We start from the raw sequence: 18,542 nt of genomic DNA on the forward strand, positions 1-18,542 counted from the left end.
TGACTATAGTTGAAGAAGTAATGGCCCCTAAACTATGTTCTGGGATGAAAGTTACAGCTTCAGTGAAATCCGTTTGCAAATCGGAGTGATAGATTAGAATCGAGAGCCAACGGTAAGTTTTCTATGTTAAACCATTACACCATTGAAAAACTGGTTACGTTTGCAATCGAAAGAAAAATGACTATAGTTGAAGAGGTAATGGCCCCTAAACTATGTTCTGGGATGAAAGTTACAGCTTCAGTGAAATCCGTTTGCAAATCGGAGTAATAGATTCGAATCTAGAGCCAAAGGTAAGTTTTCTATGTTAAACCATTACACCATTGAAAAACTGGTTACGTTTGCAATTGAAAGAAAAGTGACTATAGTTGAAGAAGTAATGGCCCCTAAACTTTGTTCTGGGATGAAAGTTACAGCTTCAGTGAAATCCGTTTGCAAATCGGAGTGATAGATTAGAATCTAGAGCCAACGGTAAGTTTTTATGTTAAACCATTACACCATTGAAAAACTGGTTACGTTTGCAATCGAAAGAAAAATGACTATAGTTGAAGAAGTAATGGCCCCTAAACTATGTTCTGGGATGAAAGTTACAGCTTCAGTGAAATCCGTTTGCAAATCGGAGTGATAGATTAGAATCGAGAGCCAACGGTAAGTTTTCTATGTTAAACCATTACACCATTGAAAAACTGGTTACGTTTGCAATTGAAAGAAAAATGACTATAGTTGAAGAGGTAATGGCCCCTAAACTATGTTCTGGGATGAAAGTTACAGCTTCAGTGAAATCCGTTTGCAAATCGGAGTGATAGATTAGAATCGAGAGCCAACGGTAAGTTTTCTATGTTAAACCATTACACCATTGAAAAACTGGTTACGTTTGCAATCGAAAGAAAAATGACTATAGTTGAAGAGGTAATGGCCCCTAAACTATGTTCTGGGATGAAAGTTACAGCTTCAGTGAAGTCCGTTTGCAAATCGGAGTGATAGATTAGAATCGAGAGCCAACGGTAAGTTTTCTATGTTAAACCATTACACCATTGAAAAACAGGTTACGTTTGCAATCGAAAGAAAAATGACTATAGTTGAAGAGGTAATGGCCCCTAAACTATGTTCTGGGATAAAAGTTACAGCTTCAGTGAAATCCGTTTGCAAATCGGAGTGATAGATTAGAATCGAGAGCCAACGGTAAGTTTTCTATGTTAAACCATTACACCATTGAAAAACTGGTTACGTTTGCAATCGAAAGAAAAATGACTATAGTTGAAGAGGTAATGGCCCCTAAACTATGTTCTGGGATGAAAGTTACAGCTTCAGTGAAATCCGTTTGCAAATCGGAGTGATAGATTAGAATCGAGAGCCAACGGTAAGTTTTCTATGTTAAACCATTACACCATTGAAAAACTGGTTACGTTTGCAATCGAAAGAAAAATGACTATAGTTGAAGAGGTAATGGCCCCTAAACTATGTTCTGGGATGAAAGTTACAGCTTCAGTGAAATCCGTTTGCAAATCGGAGTGATAGATTAGAATCGAGAGCCAACGGTAAGTTTTCTATGTTAAACCATTACACCATTGAAAAACTGGTTACGTTTGCAATCAAAAGAAAAATGACTATAGTTGAAGAGGTAATGGCCCCTAAACTATGTTCTGGGATGAAAGTTACAGCTTCAGTGAAATCCGTTTGCAAATCGGAGTAATAGATTAGAATCTAGAGCCAAAGGTAAGTTTTCTATGTTAAACCATTACACCATTGAAAAACTGGTTACGTTTGCAATTGAAAGAAAAATGACTATAGTTGAAGAAGTAATGGCCCCTAAACTTTGTTCTGGGATGAAAGTTACAGCTTCAGTGAAATCCGTTTGCAAATCGGAGTGATAGATTAGAATCTAGAGCCAACGGTAAGTTTTTATGTTAAACCATTACACCATTGAAAAACTGGTTACGTTTGCAATCGAAAGAAAAATGACTATAGTTGAAGAAGTAATGGCCCCTAAACTATGTTCTGGGATGAAAGTTAAAGCTTCAGTGAAATCAGTTTGCAAATCGGAGTAATAGATTAGAATCTAGAGCCAACGGTAAGTTTTTTATGTTAAACCATTACACCATTGATAAACTGGTTACGTTTGCAATCGAAAGAAAAATGACTATAGTTGAAGAAGTAATGGCCCCTAAACTATGTTCTGGGATGAAAGTTACAGCTTCAGTGAAATCCGTTTGCAAATCGGAGTGATAGATTAGAATCGAGAGCCAACGGTAAGTTTTCTATGTTAAACCATTACACCATTGAAAAACTGGTTACGTTTGCAATTGAAAGAAAAATGACTATAGTTGAAGAGGTAATGGCCCCTAAACTATGTTCTGGGATGAAAGTTACAGCTTCAGTGAAATCCGTTTGCAAATCGGAGTGATAGATTAGAATCGAGAGCCAACGGTAAGTTTTCTATGTTAAATCATTACACCATTGAAAAACTGGTTACGTTTGCAATCGAAAGAAAAATGACTATAGTTGAAGAGGTAATGGCCCCTAAACTATGTTCTGGGATGAAAGTTACAGCTTCAGTGAAATCCGTTTGCAAATCGGAGTGATAGATTAGAATCGAGAGCCAACGGTAAGTTTTCTATGTTAAACCATTACACCATTGAAAAACAGGTTACGTTTGCAATCGAAAGAAAAATGACTATAGTTGAAGAGGTAATGGCCCCTAAACTATGTTCTGGGATAAAAGTTACAGCTTCAGTGAAATCCGTTTGCAAATCGGAGTGATAGATTAGAATCGAGAGCCAACGGTAAGTTTTCTATGTTAAACCATTACACCATTGAAAAACTGGTTACGTTTGCAATCGAAAGAAAAATGACTATAGTTGAAGAGGTAATGGCCCCTAAACTATGTTCTGGGATGAAAGTTACAGCTTCAGTGAAATCCGTTTGCAAATCGGAGTGATAGATTAGAATCGAGAGCCAACGGTAAGTTTTCTATGTTAAACCATTACACCATTGAAAAACTGGTTACGTTTGCAATCGAAAGAAAAATGACTATAGTTGAAGAGGTAATGGCCCCTAAACTATGTTCTGGGATGAAAGTTACAGCTTCAGTGAAATCCGTTTGCAAATCGGAGTGATAGATTAGAATCGAGAGCCAACGGTAAGTTTTCTATGTTAAACCATTACACCATTGAAAAACTGGTTACGTTTGCAATCGAAAGAAAAATGACTATAGTTGAAGAGGTAATGGCCCCTAAACTATGTTCTGGGATGAAAGTTACAGCTTCAGTGAAATCCGTTTGCAAATCGAAGTGATAGATTAGAATCGAGAGCCAACGGTAAGTTTTCTATGTTAAACCATTACACCATTGAAAAACTGGTTACGTTTGCAATCAAAAGAAAAATGACTATAGTTGAAGAGGTAATGGCCCCTAAACTATGTTCTGGGATGAAAGTTACAGCTTCAGTGAAATCCGTTTGCAAATCGGAGTAATAGATTAGAATCTAGAGCCAAAGGTAAGTTTTCTATGTTAAACCATTACACCATTGAAAAACTGGTTACGTTTGCAATTGAAAGAAAAATGACTATAGTTGAAGAAGTAATGGCCCCTAAACTTTGTTCTGGGATGAAAGTTACAGCTTCAGTGAAATCCGTTTGCAAATCGGAGTGATAGATTAGAATCTAGAGCCAACGGTAAGTTTTTATGTTAAACCATTACACCATTGAAAAACTGGTTACGTTTGCAATCGAAAGAAAAATGACTATAGTTGAAGAAGTAATGGCCCCTAAACTATGTTCTGGGATGAAAGTTAAAGCTTCAGTGAAATCAGTTTGCAAATCGGAGTAATAGATTAGAATCTAGAGCCAACGGTAAGTTTTTTATGTTAAACCATTACACCATTGATAAACTGGTTACGTTTGCAATCGAAAGAAAAATGACTATAGTTGAAGAAGTAATGGCCCCTAAACTATGTTCTGGGATGAAAGTTACAGCTTCAGTGAAATCCGTTTGCAAATCGGAGTGATAGATTAGAATCGAGAGCCAACGGTAAGTTTTCTATGTTAAACCATTACACCATTGAAAAACTGGTTACGTTTGCAATTGAAAGAAAAATGACTATAGTTGAAGAGGTAATGGCCCCTAAACTATGTTCTGGGATGAAAGTTACAGCTTCAGTGAAATCCGTTTGCAAATCGGAGTGATAGATTAGAATCGAGAGCCAACGGCAAGTTTTCTATGTTAAACCATTACACCATTGAAAAACTGGTTACGTTTGCAATCGAAAGAAAAATGACTATAGTTGAAGAGGTAATGGCCCCTAAACTATGTTCTGGGATGAAAGTTACAGCTTCAGTGAAATCCGTTTGCAAATCGGAGTGATAGATTGGAATCGAGAGCCAACGGTAAGTTTTCTATGTTAAACCATTACACCATTGAAAAACAGGTTACGTTTGCAATCGAAAGAAAAATGACTATAGTTGAAGAGGTAATGGCCCCTAAACTATGTTCTGGGATAAAAGTTACAGCTTCAGTGAAATCCGTTTGCAAATCGGAGTGATAGATTAGAATCGAGAGCCAACGGTAAGTTTTCTATGTTAAACCATTACACCATTGAAAAACTGGTTACGTTTGCAATCGAAAGAAAAATGACTATAGTTGAAGAGGTAATGGCCCCTAAACTATGTTCTGGGATGAAAGTTACAGCTTCAGTGAAATCCGTTTGCAAATCGGAGTGATAGATTAGAATCGAGAGCCAACGGTAAGTTTTCTATGTTAAACCATTACACCATTGAAAAACTGGTTACGTTTGCAATCGAAAGAAAAATGACTATAGTTGAAGAGGTAATGGCCCCTAAACTATGTTCTGGGATGAAAGTTACAGCTTCAGTGAAATCCGTTTGCAAATCGGAGTGATAGATTAGAATCGAGAGCCAACGGTAAGTTTTCTATGTTAAACCATTACACCATTGAAAAACTGGTTACGTTTGCAATCAAAAGAAAAATGACTATAGTTGAAGAGGTAATGGCCCCTAAACTATGTTCTGGGATGAAAGTTACAGCTTCAGTGAAATCCGTTTGCAAATCGGAGTAATAGATTAGAATCTAGAGCCAAAGGTAAGTTTTCTATGTTAAACCATTACACCATTGAAAAACTGGTTACGTTTGCAATTGAAAGAAAAATGACTATAGTTGAAGAAGTAATGGCCCCTAAACTATGTTCTGGGATGAAAGTTACAGCTTCAGTTAAATCCGTTTGCAAATCGGAGTAATAGATTAGAATCTAGAGCCAACGGTAAGTTTTTTATGTTAAACCATTACACCATTGATAAACTGGTTACGTTTGCAATCGAAAGAAAAATGACTATAGTTGAAGAAGTAATGGCCCCTAAACTATGTTCTGGGATGAAAGTTACAGCTTCAGTGAAATCCGTTTGCAAATCGGAGTGATAGATTAGAATCGAGGGCCAACGGTAAGTTTTCTATGTTAAACCATTACACCATTGAAAAACTGGTTACGTTTGCAATTGAAAGAAAAATGACTATAGTTGAAGAAGTAATGGCCCCTAAACTATGTTCTGGGATGAAAGTTACAGCTTCAGTGAAATCCGTTTGCAAATCGGAGTGATTGATTAGAATCGAGAGCCAACGGTAAGTTTTCTATGTTAAACCATTACACCATTGAAAAACTGGTTACGTTTGCAATCGAAAGAAAAATGACTATAGTTGAAGAGGTAATGGCCCCTAAACTATGTTCTGGGATGAAAGTTACAGCTTCAGTTAAATCCGTTTGCAAATCGGAGTGATAGATTAGAATCGAGAGCCAACGGTAAGTTTTCTATGTTAAACCATTACACCATTGAAAAACTGGTTACGTTTGCAATCGAAAGAAAAATGACTATAGTTGAAGAGGTAATGGCCCCTAAACTATGTTCTGGGATGAAAGTTACAGCTTCAGTGAAATCCGTTTGCAAATCGGAGTGATAGATTAGAATCGAGAGCCAACGGTAAGTTTTCTATGTTAAACCATTACACCATTGAAAAACAGGTTACGTTTGCAATCGAAAGAAAAATGACTATAGTTGAAGAGGTAATGGCCCCTAAACTATGTTCTGGGATAAAAGTTACAGCTTCAGTGAAATCCGTTTGCAAATCGGAGTGATAGATTAGAATCGAGAGCCAACGGTAAGTTTTCTATGTTAAACCATTACACCATTGAAAAACTGGTTACGTTTGCAATTGAAAGAAAAATGACTATAGTTGAAGAGGTAATGGCCCCTAAACTATGTTCTGGGATGAAAGTTACAGCTTCAGTGAAATCCGTTTGCAAATCGGAGTGATAGATTAGAATCGAGAGCCAACGGTAAGTTTTCTATGTTAAACCATTACACCATTGAAAAACTGGTTACGTTTGCAATCGAAAGAAAAATGACTATAGTTGAAGAGGTAATGGCCCCTAAACTATGTTCTGGGATGAAAGTTACAGCTTCAGTGAAATCCGTTTGCAAATCGGAGTGATAGATTAGAATCGAGAGCCAACGGTAAGTTTTCTATGTTAAACCATTACACCATTGAAAAACTGGTTACGTTTGCAATCAAAAGAAAAATGACTATAGTTGAAGAGGTAATGGCCCCTAAACTATGTTCTGGGATGAAAGTTACAGCTTCAGTGAAATCCGTTTGCAAATCGGAGTAATAGATTAGAATCTAGAGCCAAAGGTAAGTTTTCTATGTTAAACCATTACACCATTGAAAAACTGGTTACGTTTGCAATTGAAAGAAAAATGACTATAGTTGAAGAAGTAATGGCCCCTAAACTATGTTCTGGGATGAAAGTTACAGCTTCAGTGAAATCCGTTTGCAAATCGGAGTAATAGATTAGAATCTAGAGCCAACGGTAAGTTTTTTATGTTAAACCATTACACCATTGATATACTGGTTACGTTTGCAATCGAAAGAAAAATGACTATAGTTGAAGAAGTAATGGCCCCTAAACTATGTTCTGGGATGAAAGTTACAGCTTCAGTGAAATCCGTTTGCAAATCGGAGTGATAGATTAGAATCGAGGGCCAACGGTAAGTATTCTATGTTAAACCATTACACCATTGAAAAACTGGTTACGTTTGCAATTGAAAGAAAAATGACTATAGTTGAAGAAGTAATGGCCCCTAAACTATGTTCTGGGATGAAAGTTACAGCTTCAGTGAAATCCGTTTGCAAATCGGAGTGATTGATTAGAATCGAGAGCCAACGGTAAGTTTTCTATGTTAAACCATTACACCATTGAAAAACTGGTTACGTTTGCAATCGAAAGAAAAATGACTATAGTTGAAGAGGTAATGGCCCCTAAACTATGTTCTGGGATGAAAGTTACAGCTTCAGTTAAATCCGTTTGCAAATCGGAGTGATAGATTAGAATCGAGAGGCAACGGTAAGTTTTCTATGTTAAACCATTACACCATTGAAAAACTGGTTACGTTTGCAATCGAAAGAAAAATAACTATAGTTGAAGAGGTAATGGCCCCTAAACTATGTTCCGGGATGAAAGTTACAGCTTCAGTGAAATCCGTTTGCAAATCGGAGTGATAGATTAGAATCGAGAGCCAACGGTAAGTTTTCTATGTTAAACCATTACACCATTGAAAAACTGGTTACGTTTGCAATCGAAAGAAAAATGACTATAGTTGAAGGGGTAATGGCCCCTAAACTATGTTCTGGGATGAAAGTTACAGCTTCAGTGAAATCCGTTTGCAAATCGGAGTGATAGATTAGAATCGAGAGCCAATGGTAAGTTTTCTATGTTAAATTATTACACCATTGAAAAACTGGTTACGTTTGCAATCGAAAGAAAAATGACTATAGTTGAAGAGGTAATGGCCCCTAAACTATGTTCTGGGATGAAAGTTACAGCTTCAGTGAAATCCGTTCGCAAATCGGAGTTACAGCTTCAGTAAAATCCGTTTGCAAATCGGAGTGATAGATTAGAATCTAGAGCCAACGGTAAGTTTTCTATGTTAAACCATTACACCATTGAAAAACTGGTTACGTTTGCAATCGAAAGAAAAATGACTATAGTTGAAGAGGTAATGGCCCCTAAACTATGTTCTGGGATGAAAGTTACAGCTTCAGTGAAATCCGTTTGCAAATCGGAGTAATAGATTAGAATCTAGAGCCAAAGGTAAGTTTTCTATGTTAAACCATTACACCATTGAAAAACTGGTTACGTTTGCAATTGAAAGAAAAATGACTATAGTTGAAGAAGTAATGGCCCCTAAACTATGTTCTGGGATGAAAGTTACAGCTTCAGTGAAATCCGTTTGCAAATCGGAGTAATAGATTAGAATCTAGAGCCAACGGTAAGTTTTTTATGTTAAACCATTACACCATTGATATACTGGTTACGTTTGCAATCGAAAGAAAAATGACTATAGTTGAAGAAGTAATGGCCCCTAAACTATGTTCTGGGATGAAAGTTACAGCTTCAGTGAAATCCGTTTGCAAATCGGAGTGATAGATTAGAATCGAGGGCCAACGGTAAGTATTCTATGTTAAACCATTACACCATTGAAAAACTGGTTACGTTTGCAATTGAAAGAAAAATGACTATAGTTGAAGAAGTAATGGCCCCTAAACTATGTTCTGGGATGAAAGTTACAGCTTCAGTGAAATCCGTTTGCAAATCGGAGTGATTGATTAGAATCGAGAGCCAACGGTAAGTTTTCTATGTTAAACCATTACACCATTGAAAAACTGGTTACGTTTGCAATCGAAAGAAAAATGACTATAGTTGAAGAGGTAATGGCCCCTAAACTATGTTCTGGGATGAAAGTTACAGCTTCAGTTAAATCCGTTTGCAAATCGGAGTGATAGATTAGAATCGAGAGGCAACGGTAAGTTTTCTATGTTAAACCATTACACCATTGAAAAACTGGTTACGTTTGCAATCGAAAGAAAAATAACTATAGTTGAAGAGGTAATGGCCCCTAAACTATGTTCCGGGATGAAAGTTACAGCTTCAGTGAAATCCGTTTGCAAATCGGAGTGATAGATTAGAATCGAGAGCCAACGGTAAGTTTTCTATGTTAAACCATTACACCATTGAAAAACTGGTTACGTTTGCAATCGAAAGAAAAATGACTATAGTTGAAGGGGTAATGGCCCCTAAACTATGTTCTGGGATGAAAGTTACAGCTTCAGTGAAATCCGTTTGCAAATCGGAGTGATAGATTAGAATCGAGAGCCAATGGTAAGTTTTCTATGTTAAATTATTACACCATTGAAAAACTGGTTACGTTTGCAATCGAAAGAAAAATGACTATAGTTGAAGAGGTAATGGCCCCTAAACTATGTTCTGGGATGAAAGTTACAGCTTCAGTGAAATCCGTTCGCAAATCGGAGTTACAGCTTCAGTAAAATCCGTTTGCAAATCGGAGTGATAGATTAGAATCTAGAGCCAACGGTAAGTTTTCTATGTTAAACCATTACACCATTGAAAAACTGGTTACGTTTGCAATCGAAAGAAAAATGACTATAGTTGAAGAGGTAATGGCCCCTAAACTATGTTCTGGGATGAAAGTTACAGCTTCAGTGAAATCCGTTTGCAAATCGGAGTGATAGATTAGAATCGAGAGCCAACGGTAAGTTTTCTATGTTAAACCATTACACCATTGAAAAACTGGTTACGTTTGCAATCGAAAGAAAAATGACTATAGTTGAAGAGGTAATGGCCCCGAAACTATGTTCTGGGATGAAAGTTACAGCTTCAGTGAAATCCGTTTGCAAATCAGAGTGATAGATTAGAATCGAGAGCCAACGGTAAGTTTTCTATGTTAAACCATTACACCATTGAAAAACTGGTTACGTTTGCAATCGAAAGAAAAATGACTATAGTTGAAGAGGTAATGGCCCCTAAACTATGTTCTGGGATGAAAGTTACAGCTTCAGTGATATCCGATTGCAAATCGGAGTGATAGATTAGAATCGAGAGCCAACGGTAAGTTTTCTATGTTAAACCATTACACCATTGAAAAACTGGTTACGTTTGCAATCGAAAGAAAAATGACTATAGTTGAAGAGGTAATGGCCCCTAAACTATGTTCTGGGATGAAAGTTACAGCTTCAGTGAAATCCGTTTGCAAATCGGAGTGATAGATTAGAATCGAGAGCCAACGGTAAGTTTTTTATGTTAAACCATTACACCATTCAAAAACTGGTTACGTTTGCAATCGAAAGAAAAATGACTATAGTTGAAGAAGTAATGGCCCCTAAACTATGTTCTGGGATGAAAGTTACAGCTTCAGTGAAATCCGTTTGCAAATCGGAGTAATAGATTAGAATCTAGAGCCAAAGGTAAGTTTTCTATGTTAAACCATTACACCATTGAAAAACTGGTTACGTTTGCAATTGAAAGAAAAATTACTATAGTTGAAGAAGTAATGGCCCCTAAACTTTGTTCTGGGATGAAAGTTACAGCTTCAGTGAAATCCGTTTGCAAATCGGAGTGATAGATTAGAATCGAGAGCCAACGGTAAGTTTTCTATGTTAAACCATTACACCATTGAAAAACTGGTTACGTTTGCAATCGAAAGAAAAATGACTATAGTTGAAGAGGTAATGGCCCCTAAACTATGTTCTGGGATGAAAGTTACAGCTTCAGTGAAATCCGTTTGCAAATCGGAGTGATAAATTAGAATCGAGAGCCAACTGTAAGTTTTCTATGTTAAACCATTACACCATTGAAAAACTGGTTACGTTTGCAATTGAAAGAAAAATGACTATAGTTGAAGAGGTAATGGCCCCTAAACTATGTTCTGGGATGAAAGTTACAGCTTCAGTTAAATCCGTTTGCAAATCGGAGTGATAGATTAGAATCGAGAGCCAACGGTAAGTTTTCTATGTTAAACCATTACACCATTGAAAAACTGGTTACGTTTGCAATCGAAAGAAAAATGACTATAGTTGAAGAGGTAATGTCCCCTAAACTATGTTCTGGGATGAAAGTTACAGCTTCAGTGAAATCCGTTTGCAAATCGGAGTGATAGATTAGAATCGAGAGCCAACGGTAAGTTTTCTATGTTAAACCATTACACCATTGAAAAACTGGTTACGTTTGCAATCGAAAGAAAAATGACTATAGTTGAAGAGGTAATGGCCCCTAAACTATGTTCTGGGATGAAAGTTACAGCTTCAGTGAAATCCGTTTGCAAATCGGAGTGATAGATTAGAATCGAGAGCCAACGGTAAGTTTTCTATGTTAAACCATTACACCATTGAAAAACTGGTTACGTTTGCAATCGAAAGAAAAATGACTATAGTTGAAGAAGTAATGGCCCCTAAACTATGTTCTGGGATGAAAGTTACAGCTTCAGTGAAATCCGTTCGCAAATCGGAGTGATAGATTAGAATCGAGAGCCAACGGTAAGTTTTCTATGTTAAACCATTACACCATTGAAAAACTGGTTACGTTTGCAATCGAAAGAAAAATGACTATAGTTGAAGAGGTAATGGCCCCTAAACTATGTTCTGGGATGAAAGTTACAGCTTCAGTGAAATCCGTTTGCAAATCGGAGTGATAGAATAGAATCGAGAGCCAACGGTAAGTTTTCTATGTTAAACCATTACACCATTGAAAAACTGGTTACGTTTGCAATCGAAAGAAAAATGACTATAGTTGAAGAGGTAATGGCCCCTAAACTATGTTCTGGGATGAAAGTTACAGCTTCAGTGAAATCCGTTTGCAAATCGGAGTGATAGATTAGAATCGAGAGCCAACGGTAAGTTTTCTATGTTAAACCATTACACCATTGAAAAACTGGATACGTTTGCAATCGAAAGAAAAATGACTATAGTTGAAGAAGTAATGGCCCCTAAAGTATGTTCTGGGATGAAAGTTACAGCTTCAGTGAAATCCGTTTGCAAATCGGAGTGATAGATTAGAATCGAGAGCCAACGGTAAGTTTTCTATGTTAAACCATTACACCATTGAAAAACTGGTTACGTTTGCAATTGAAAGAAAAATGACTATAGTTGAAGAAGTAATGGCCCCTAAACTATGTTCTGGGATGAAAGTTACAGCTTCAGTGAAATCCGTTTGCAAATCGGAGTGATAGATTAGAATCGAGAGCCAACGGTAAGTTTTCTATGTTAAACCATTACACCATTGAAAAACAGGTTACGTTTGCAATCGAAAGAAAAATGACTATAGTTGAAGAGGTAATGGCCCCTAAACTATGTTCTGGGATAAAAGTTACAGCTTCAGTGAAATCCGTTTGCAAATCGGAGTGATAGATTAGAATCGAGAGCCAACGGTAAGTTTTCTATGTTAAACCATTACACCATTGAAAAACTGGTTACGTTTGCAATCGAAAGAAAAATGACTATAGTTGAAGAGGTAATGGCCCCTAAACTATGTTCTGGGATGAAAGTTACAGCTTCAGTGAAATCCGTTTGCAAATCGGAGTGATAGATTAGAATCGAGAGCCAACGGTAAGTTTTCTATGTTAAACCATTACACCATTGAAAAACTGGTTACGTTTGCAATCGAAAGAAAAATGACTATAGTTGAAGAGGTAATGGCCCCTAAACTATGTTCTGGGATGAAAGTTACAGCTTCAGTGAAATCCGTTTGCAAATCGGAGTGATAGATTAGAATCGAGAGCCAACGGTAAGTTTTCTATGTTAAACCATTACACCATTGAAAAACTGGTTACGTTTGCAATCGAAAGAAAAATGACTATAGTTGAAGAGGTAATGGCCCCTAAACTATGTTCTGGGATGAAAGTTACAGCTTCAGTGAAATCCGTTTGCAAATCGGAGTGATAGATTAGAATCGAGAGCCAACGGTAAGTTTTCTATGTTAAACCATTACACCATTGAAAAACTGGTTACGTTTGCAATCAAAAGAAAAATGACTATAGTTGAAGAGGTAATGGCCCCTAAACTATGTTCTGGGATGAAAGTTACAGCTTCAGTGAAATCCGTTTGCAAATCGGAGTAATAGATTAGAATCTAGAGCCAAAGGTAAGTTTTCTATGTTAAACCATTACACCATTGAAAAACTGGTTACGTTTGCAATTGAAAGAAAAATGACTATAGTTGAAGAAGTAATGGCCCCTAAACTTTGTTCTGGGATGAAAGTTACAGCTTCAGTGAAATCCGTTTGCAAATCGGAGTGATAGATTAGAATCTAGAGCCAACGGTAAGTTTTTATGTTAAACCATTACACCATTGAAAAACTGGTTACGTTTGCAATCGAAAGAAAAATGACTATAGTTGAAGAAGTAATGGCCCCTAAACTATGTTCTGGGATGAAAGTTAAAGCTTCAGTGAAATCAGTTTGCAAATCGGAGTAATAGATTAGAATCTAGAGCCAACGGTAAGTTTTTTATGTTAAACCATTACACCATTGATAAACTGGTTACGTTTGCAATCGAAAGAAAAATGACTATAGTTGAAGAAGTAATGGCCCCTAAACTATGTTCTGGGATGAAAGTTACAGCTTCAGTGAAATCCGTTTGCAAATCGGAGTGATAGATTAGAATCGAGAGCCAACGGTAAGTTTTCTATGTTAAACCATTACACCATTGAAAAACTGGTTACGTTTGCAATTGAAAGAAAAATGACTATAGTTGAAGAGGTAATGGCCCCTAAACTATGTTCTGGGATGAAAGTTACAGCTTCAGTGAAATCCGTTTGCAAATCGGAGTGATAGATTAGAATCGAGAGCCAACGGCAAGTTTTCTATGTTAAACCATTACACCATTGAAAAACTGGTTACGTTTGCAATCGAAAGAAAAATGACTATAGTTGAAGAGGTAATGGCCCCTAAACTATGTTCTGGGATGAAAGTTACAGCTTCAGTGAAATCCGTTTGCAAATCGGAGTGATAGATTGGAATCGAGAGCCAACGGTAAGTTTTCTATGTTAAACCATTACACCATTGAAAAACAGGTTACGTTTGCAATCGAAAGAAAAATGACTATAGTTGAAGAGGTAATGGCCCCTAAACTATGTTCTGGGATAAAAGTTACAGCTTCAGTGAAATCCGTTTGCAAATCGGAGTGATAGATTAGAATCGAGAGCCAACGGTAAGTTTTCTATGTTAAACCATTACACCATTGAAAAACTGGTTACGTTTGCAATCGAAAGAAAAATGACTATAGTTGAAGAGGTAATGGCCCCTAAACTATGTTCTGGGATGAAAGTTACAGCTTCAGTGAAATCCGTTTGCAAATCGGAGTGATAGATTAGAATCGAGAGCCAACGGTAAGTTTTCTATGTTAAACCATTACACCATTGAAAAACTGGTTACGTTTGCAATCGAAAGAAAAATGACTATAGTTGAAGAGGTAATGGCCCCTAAACTATGTTCTGGGATGAAAGTTACAGCTTCAGTGAAATCCGTTTGCAAATCGGAGTGATAGATTAGAATCGAGAGCCAACGGTAAGTTTTCTATGTTAAACCATTACACCATTGAAAAACTGGTTACGTTTGCAATCAAAAGAAAAATGACTATAGTTGAAGAGGTAATGGCCCCTAAACTATGTTCTGGGATGAAAGTTACAGCTTCAGTGAAATCCGTTTGCAAATCGGAGTGATAGATTAGAATCGAGAGCCAACGGTAAGTTTTCTATGTTAAACCATTACACCATTGAAAAACTGGTTACGTTTGCAATCAAAAGAAAAATGACTATAGTTGAAGAGGTAATGGCCCCTAAACTATGTTCTGGGATGAAAGTTACAGCTTCAGTGAAATCCGTTTGCAAATCGGAGTAATAGATTAGAATCTAGAGCCAACGGTAAGTTTTTTATGTTAAACCATTACACCATTGATAAACTGGTTACGTTTGCAATCGAAAGAAAAATGACTATAGTTGAAGAAGTAATGGCCCCTAAACTATGTTCTGGGATGAAAGTTACAGCTTCAGTGAAATCCGTTTGCAAATCGGAGTGATAGATTAGAATCGAGAGCCAACGGTAAGTTTTCTATGTTAAACCATTACACCATTGAAAAACTGGTTACGTTTGCAATTGAAAGAAAAATGACTATAGTTGAAGAGGTAATGGCCCCTAAACTATGTTCTGGGATGAAAGTTACAGCTTCAGTGAAATCCGTTTGCAAATCGGAGTGATAGATTAGAATCGAGAGCCAACGGCAAGTTTTCTATGTTAAACCATTACACCATTGAAAAACTGGTTACGTTTGCAATCGAAAGAAAAATGACTATAGTTGAAGAGGTAATGGCCCCTAAACTATGTTCTGGGATGAAAGTTACAGCTTCAGTGAAATCCGTTTGCAAATCGGAGTGATAGATTGGAATCGAGAGCCAACGGTAAGTTTTCTATGTTAAACCATTACACCATTGAAAAACAGGTTACGTTTGCAATCGAAAGAAAAATGACTATAGTTGAAGAGGTAATGGCCCCTAAACTATGTTCTGGGATAAAAGTTACAGCTTCAGTGAAATCCGTTTGCAAATCGGAGTGATAGATTAGAATCGAGAGCCAACGGTAAGTTTTCTATGTTAAACCATTACACCATTGAAAAACTGGTTACGTTTGCAATCGAAAGAAAAATGACTATAGTTGAAGAGGTAATGGCCCCTAAACTATGTTCTGGGATGAAAGTTACAGCTTCAGTGAAATCCGTTTGCAAATCGGAGTGATAGATTAGAATCGAGAGCCAACGGTAAGTTTTCTATGTTAAACCATTACACCATTGAAAAACTGGTTACGTTTGCAATCGAAAGAAAAATGACTATAGTTGAAGAGGTAATGGCCCCTAAACTATGTTCTGGGATGAAAGTTACAGCTTCAGTGAAATCCGTTTGCAAATCGGAGTGATAGATTAGAATCGAGAGCCAACGGTAAGTTTTCTATGTTAAACCATTACACCATTGAAAAACTGGTTACGTTTGCAATCAAAAGAAAAATGACTATAGTTGAAGAGGTAATGGCCCCTAAACTATGTTCTGGGATGAAAGTTACAGCTTCAGTGAAATCCGTTTGCAAATCGGAGTGATAGATTAGAATCGAGAGCCAACGGTAAGTTTTCTATGTTAAACCATTACACCATTGAAAAACTGGTTACGTTTGCAATCAAAAGAAAAATGACTATAGTTGAAGAGGTAATGGCCCCTAAACTATGTTCTGGGATGAAAGTTACAGCTTCAGTGAAATCCGTTTGCAAATCGGAGTAATAGATTAGAATCTAGAGCCAAAGGTAAGTTTTCTATGTTAAACCATTACACCATTGAAAAACTGGTTACGTTTGCAATTGAAAGAAAAATGACTATAGTTGAAGAAGTAATGGCCCCTAAACTATGTTCTGGGATGAAAGTTACAGCTTCAGTGAAATCCGTTTGCAAATCGGAGTGATAGATTAGAATCGAGGGCCAACGGTAAGTTTTCTATGTTAAACCATTACACCATTGAAAAACTGGTTACGTTTGCAATTGAAAGAAAAATGACTATAGTTGAAGAAGTAATGGCCCCTAAACTATGTTCTGGGATGAAAGTTACAGCTTCAGTGAAATCCGTTTGCAAATCGGAGTGATTGATTAGAATCGAGAGCCAACGGTAAGTTTTCTATGTTAAACCATTACACCATTGAAAAACTGGTTACGTTTGCAATCGAAAGAAAAATGACTATAGTTGAAGAGGTAATGGCCCCTAAACTATGTTCTGGGATGAAAGTTACAGCTTCAGTTAAATCCGTTTGCAAATCGGAGTGATAGATTAGAATCGAGAGCCAACGGTAAGTTTTCTATGTTAAACCATTACACCATTGAAAAACTGGTTACGTTTGCAATCGAAAGAAAAATGACTATAGTTGAAGAGGTAATGGCCCCTAAACTATGTTCTGGGATGAAAGTTACAGCTTCAGTGAAATCCGTTTGCAAATCGGAGTGATAGATTAGAATCGAGAGCCAACGGTAAGTTTTCTATGTTAAACCATTACACCATTGAAAAACAGGTTACGTTTGCAATCGAAAGAAAAATGACTATAGTTGAAGAGGTAATGGCCCCTAAACTATGTTCTGGGATAAAAGTTACAGCTTCAGTGAAATCCGTTTGCAAATCGGAGTGATAGATTAGAATCGAGAGCCAACGGTAAGTTTTCTATGTTAAACCATTACACCATTGAAAAACTGGTTACGTTTGCAATCGAAAGAAAAATGACTATAGTTGAAGAGGTAATGGCCCCTAAACTATGTTCTGGGATGAAAGTTACAGCTTCAGTGAAATCCGTTTGCAAATCGGAGTGATAGATTAGAATCGAGAGCCAACGGTAAGTTTTCTATGTTAAACCATTACACCATTGAAAAACTGGTTACGTTTGCAATCGAAAGAAAAATGACTATAGTTGAAGAGGTAATGGCCCCTAAACTATGTTCTGGGATGAAAGTTACAGCTTCAGTGAAATCCGTTTGCAAATCGGAGTGATAGATTAGAATCGAGAGCCAACGGTAAGTTTTCTATGTTAAACCATTACACCATTGAAAAACTGGTTACGTTTGCAATCAAAAGAAAAATGACTATAGTTGAAGAGGTAATGGCCCCTAAACTATGTTCTGGGATGAAAGTTACAGCTTCAGTGAAATCCGTTTGCAAATCGGAGTAATAGATTAGAATCTAGAGCCAAAGGTAAGTTTTCTATGTTAAACCATTACACCATTGAAAAACTGGTTACGTTTGCAATTGAAAGAAAAATGACTATAGTTGAAGAAGTAATGGCCCCTAAACTATGTTCTGGGATGAAAGTTACAGCTTCAGTGAAATCCGTTTGCAAATCGGAGTAATAGATTAGAATCTAGAGCCAACGGTAAGTTTTTTATGTTAAACCATTACACCATTGATATACTGGTTACGTTTGCAATCGAAAGAAAAATGACTATAGTTGAAGAAGTAATGGCCCCTAAACTATGTTCTGGGATGAAAGTTACAGCTTCAGTGAAATCCGTTTGCAAATCGGAGTGATAGATTAGAATCGAGGGCCAACGGTAAGTATTCTATGTTAAACCATTACACCATTGAAAAACTGGTTACGTTTGCAATTGAAAGAAAAATGACTATAGTTGAAGAAGTAATGGCCCCTAAACTATGTTCTGGGATGAAAGTTACAGCTTCAGTGAAATCCGTTTGCAAATCGGAGTGATTGATTAGAATCGAGAGCCAACGGTAAGTTTTCTATGTTAAACCATTACACCATTGAAAAACTGGTTACGTTTGCAATCGAAAGAAAAATGACTATAGTTGAAGAGGTAATGGCCCCTAAACTATGTTCTGGGATGAAAGTTACAGCTTCAGTTAAATCCGTTTGCAAATCGGAGTGATAGATTAGAATCGAGAGGCAACGGTAAGTTTTCTATGTTAAACCATTACACCATTGAAAAACTGGTTACGTTTGCAATCGAAAGAAAAATAACTATAGTTGAAGAGGTAATGGCCCCTAAACTATGTTCCGGGATGAAAGTTACAGCTTCAGTGAAATCCGTTTGCAAATCGGAGTGATAGATTAGAATCGAGAGCCAACGGTAAGTTTTCTATGTTAAACCATTACACCA

Source organism: Hyperolius riggenbachi, chromosome 5, assembly GCF_040937935.1.
Source record: "Hyperolius riggenbachi isolate aHypRig1 chromosome 5, aHypRig1.pri, whole genome shotgun sequence".
NCBI classification, from domain to species: domain Eukaryota; kingdom Metazoa; phylum Chordata; class Amphibia; order Anura; family Hyperoliidae; genus Hyperolius; species Hyperolius riggenbachi.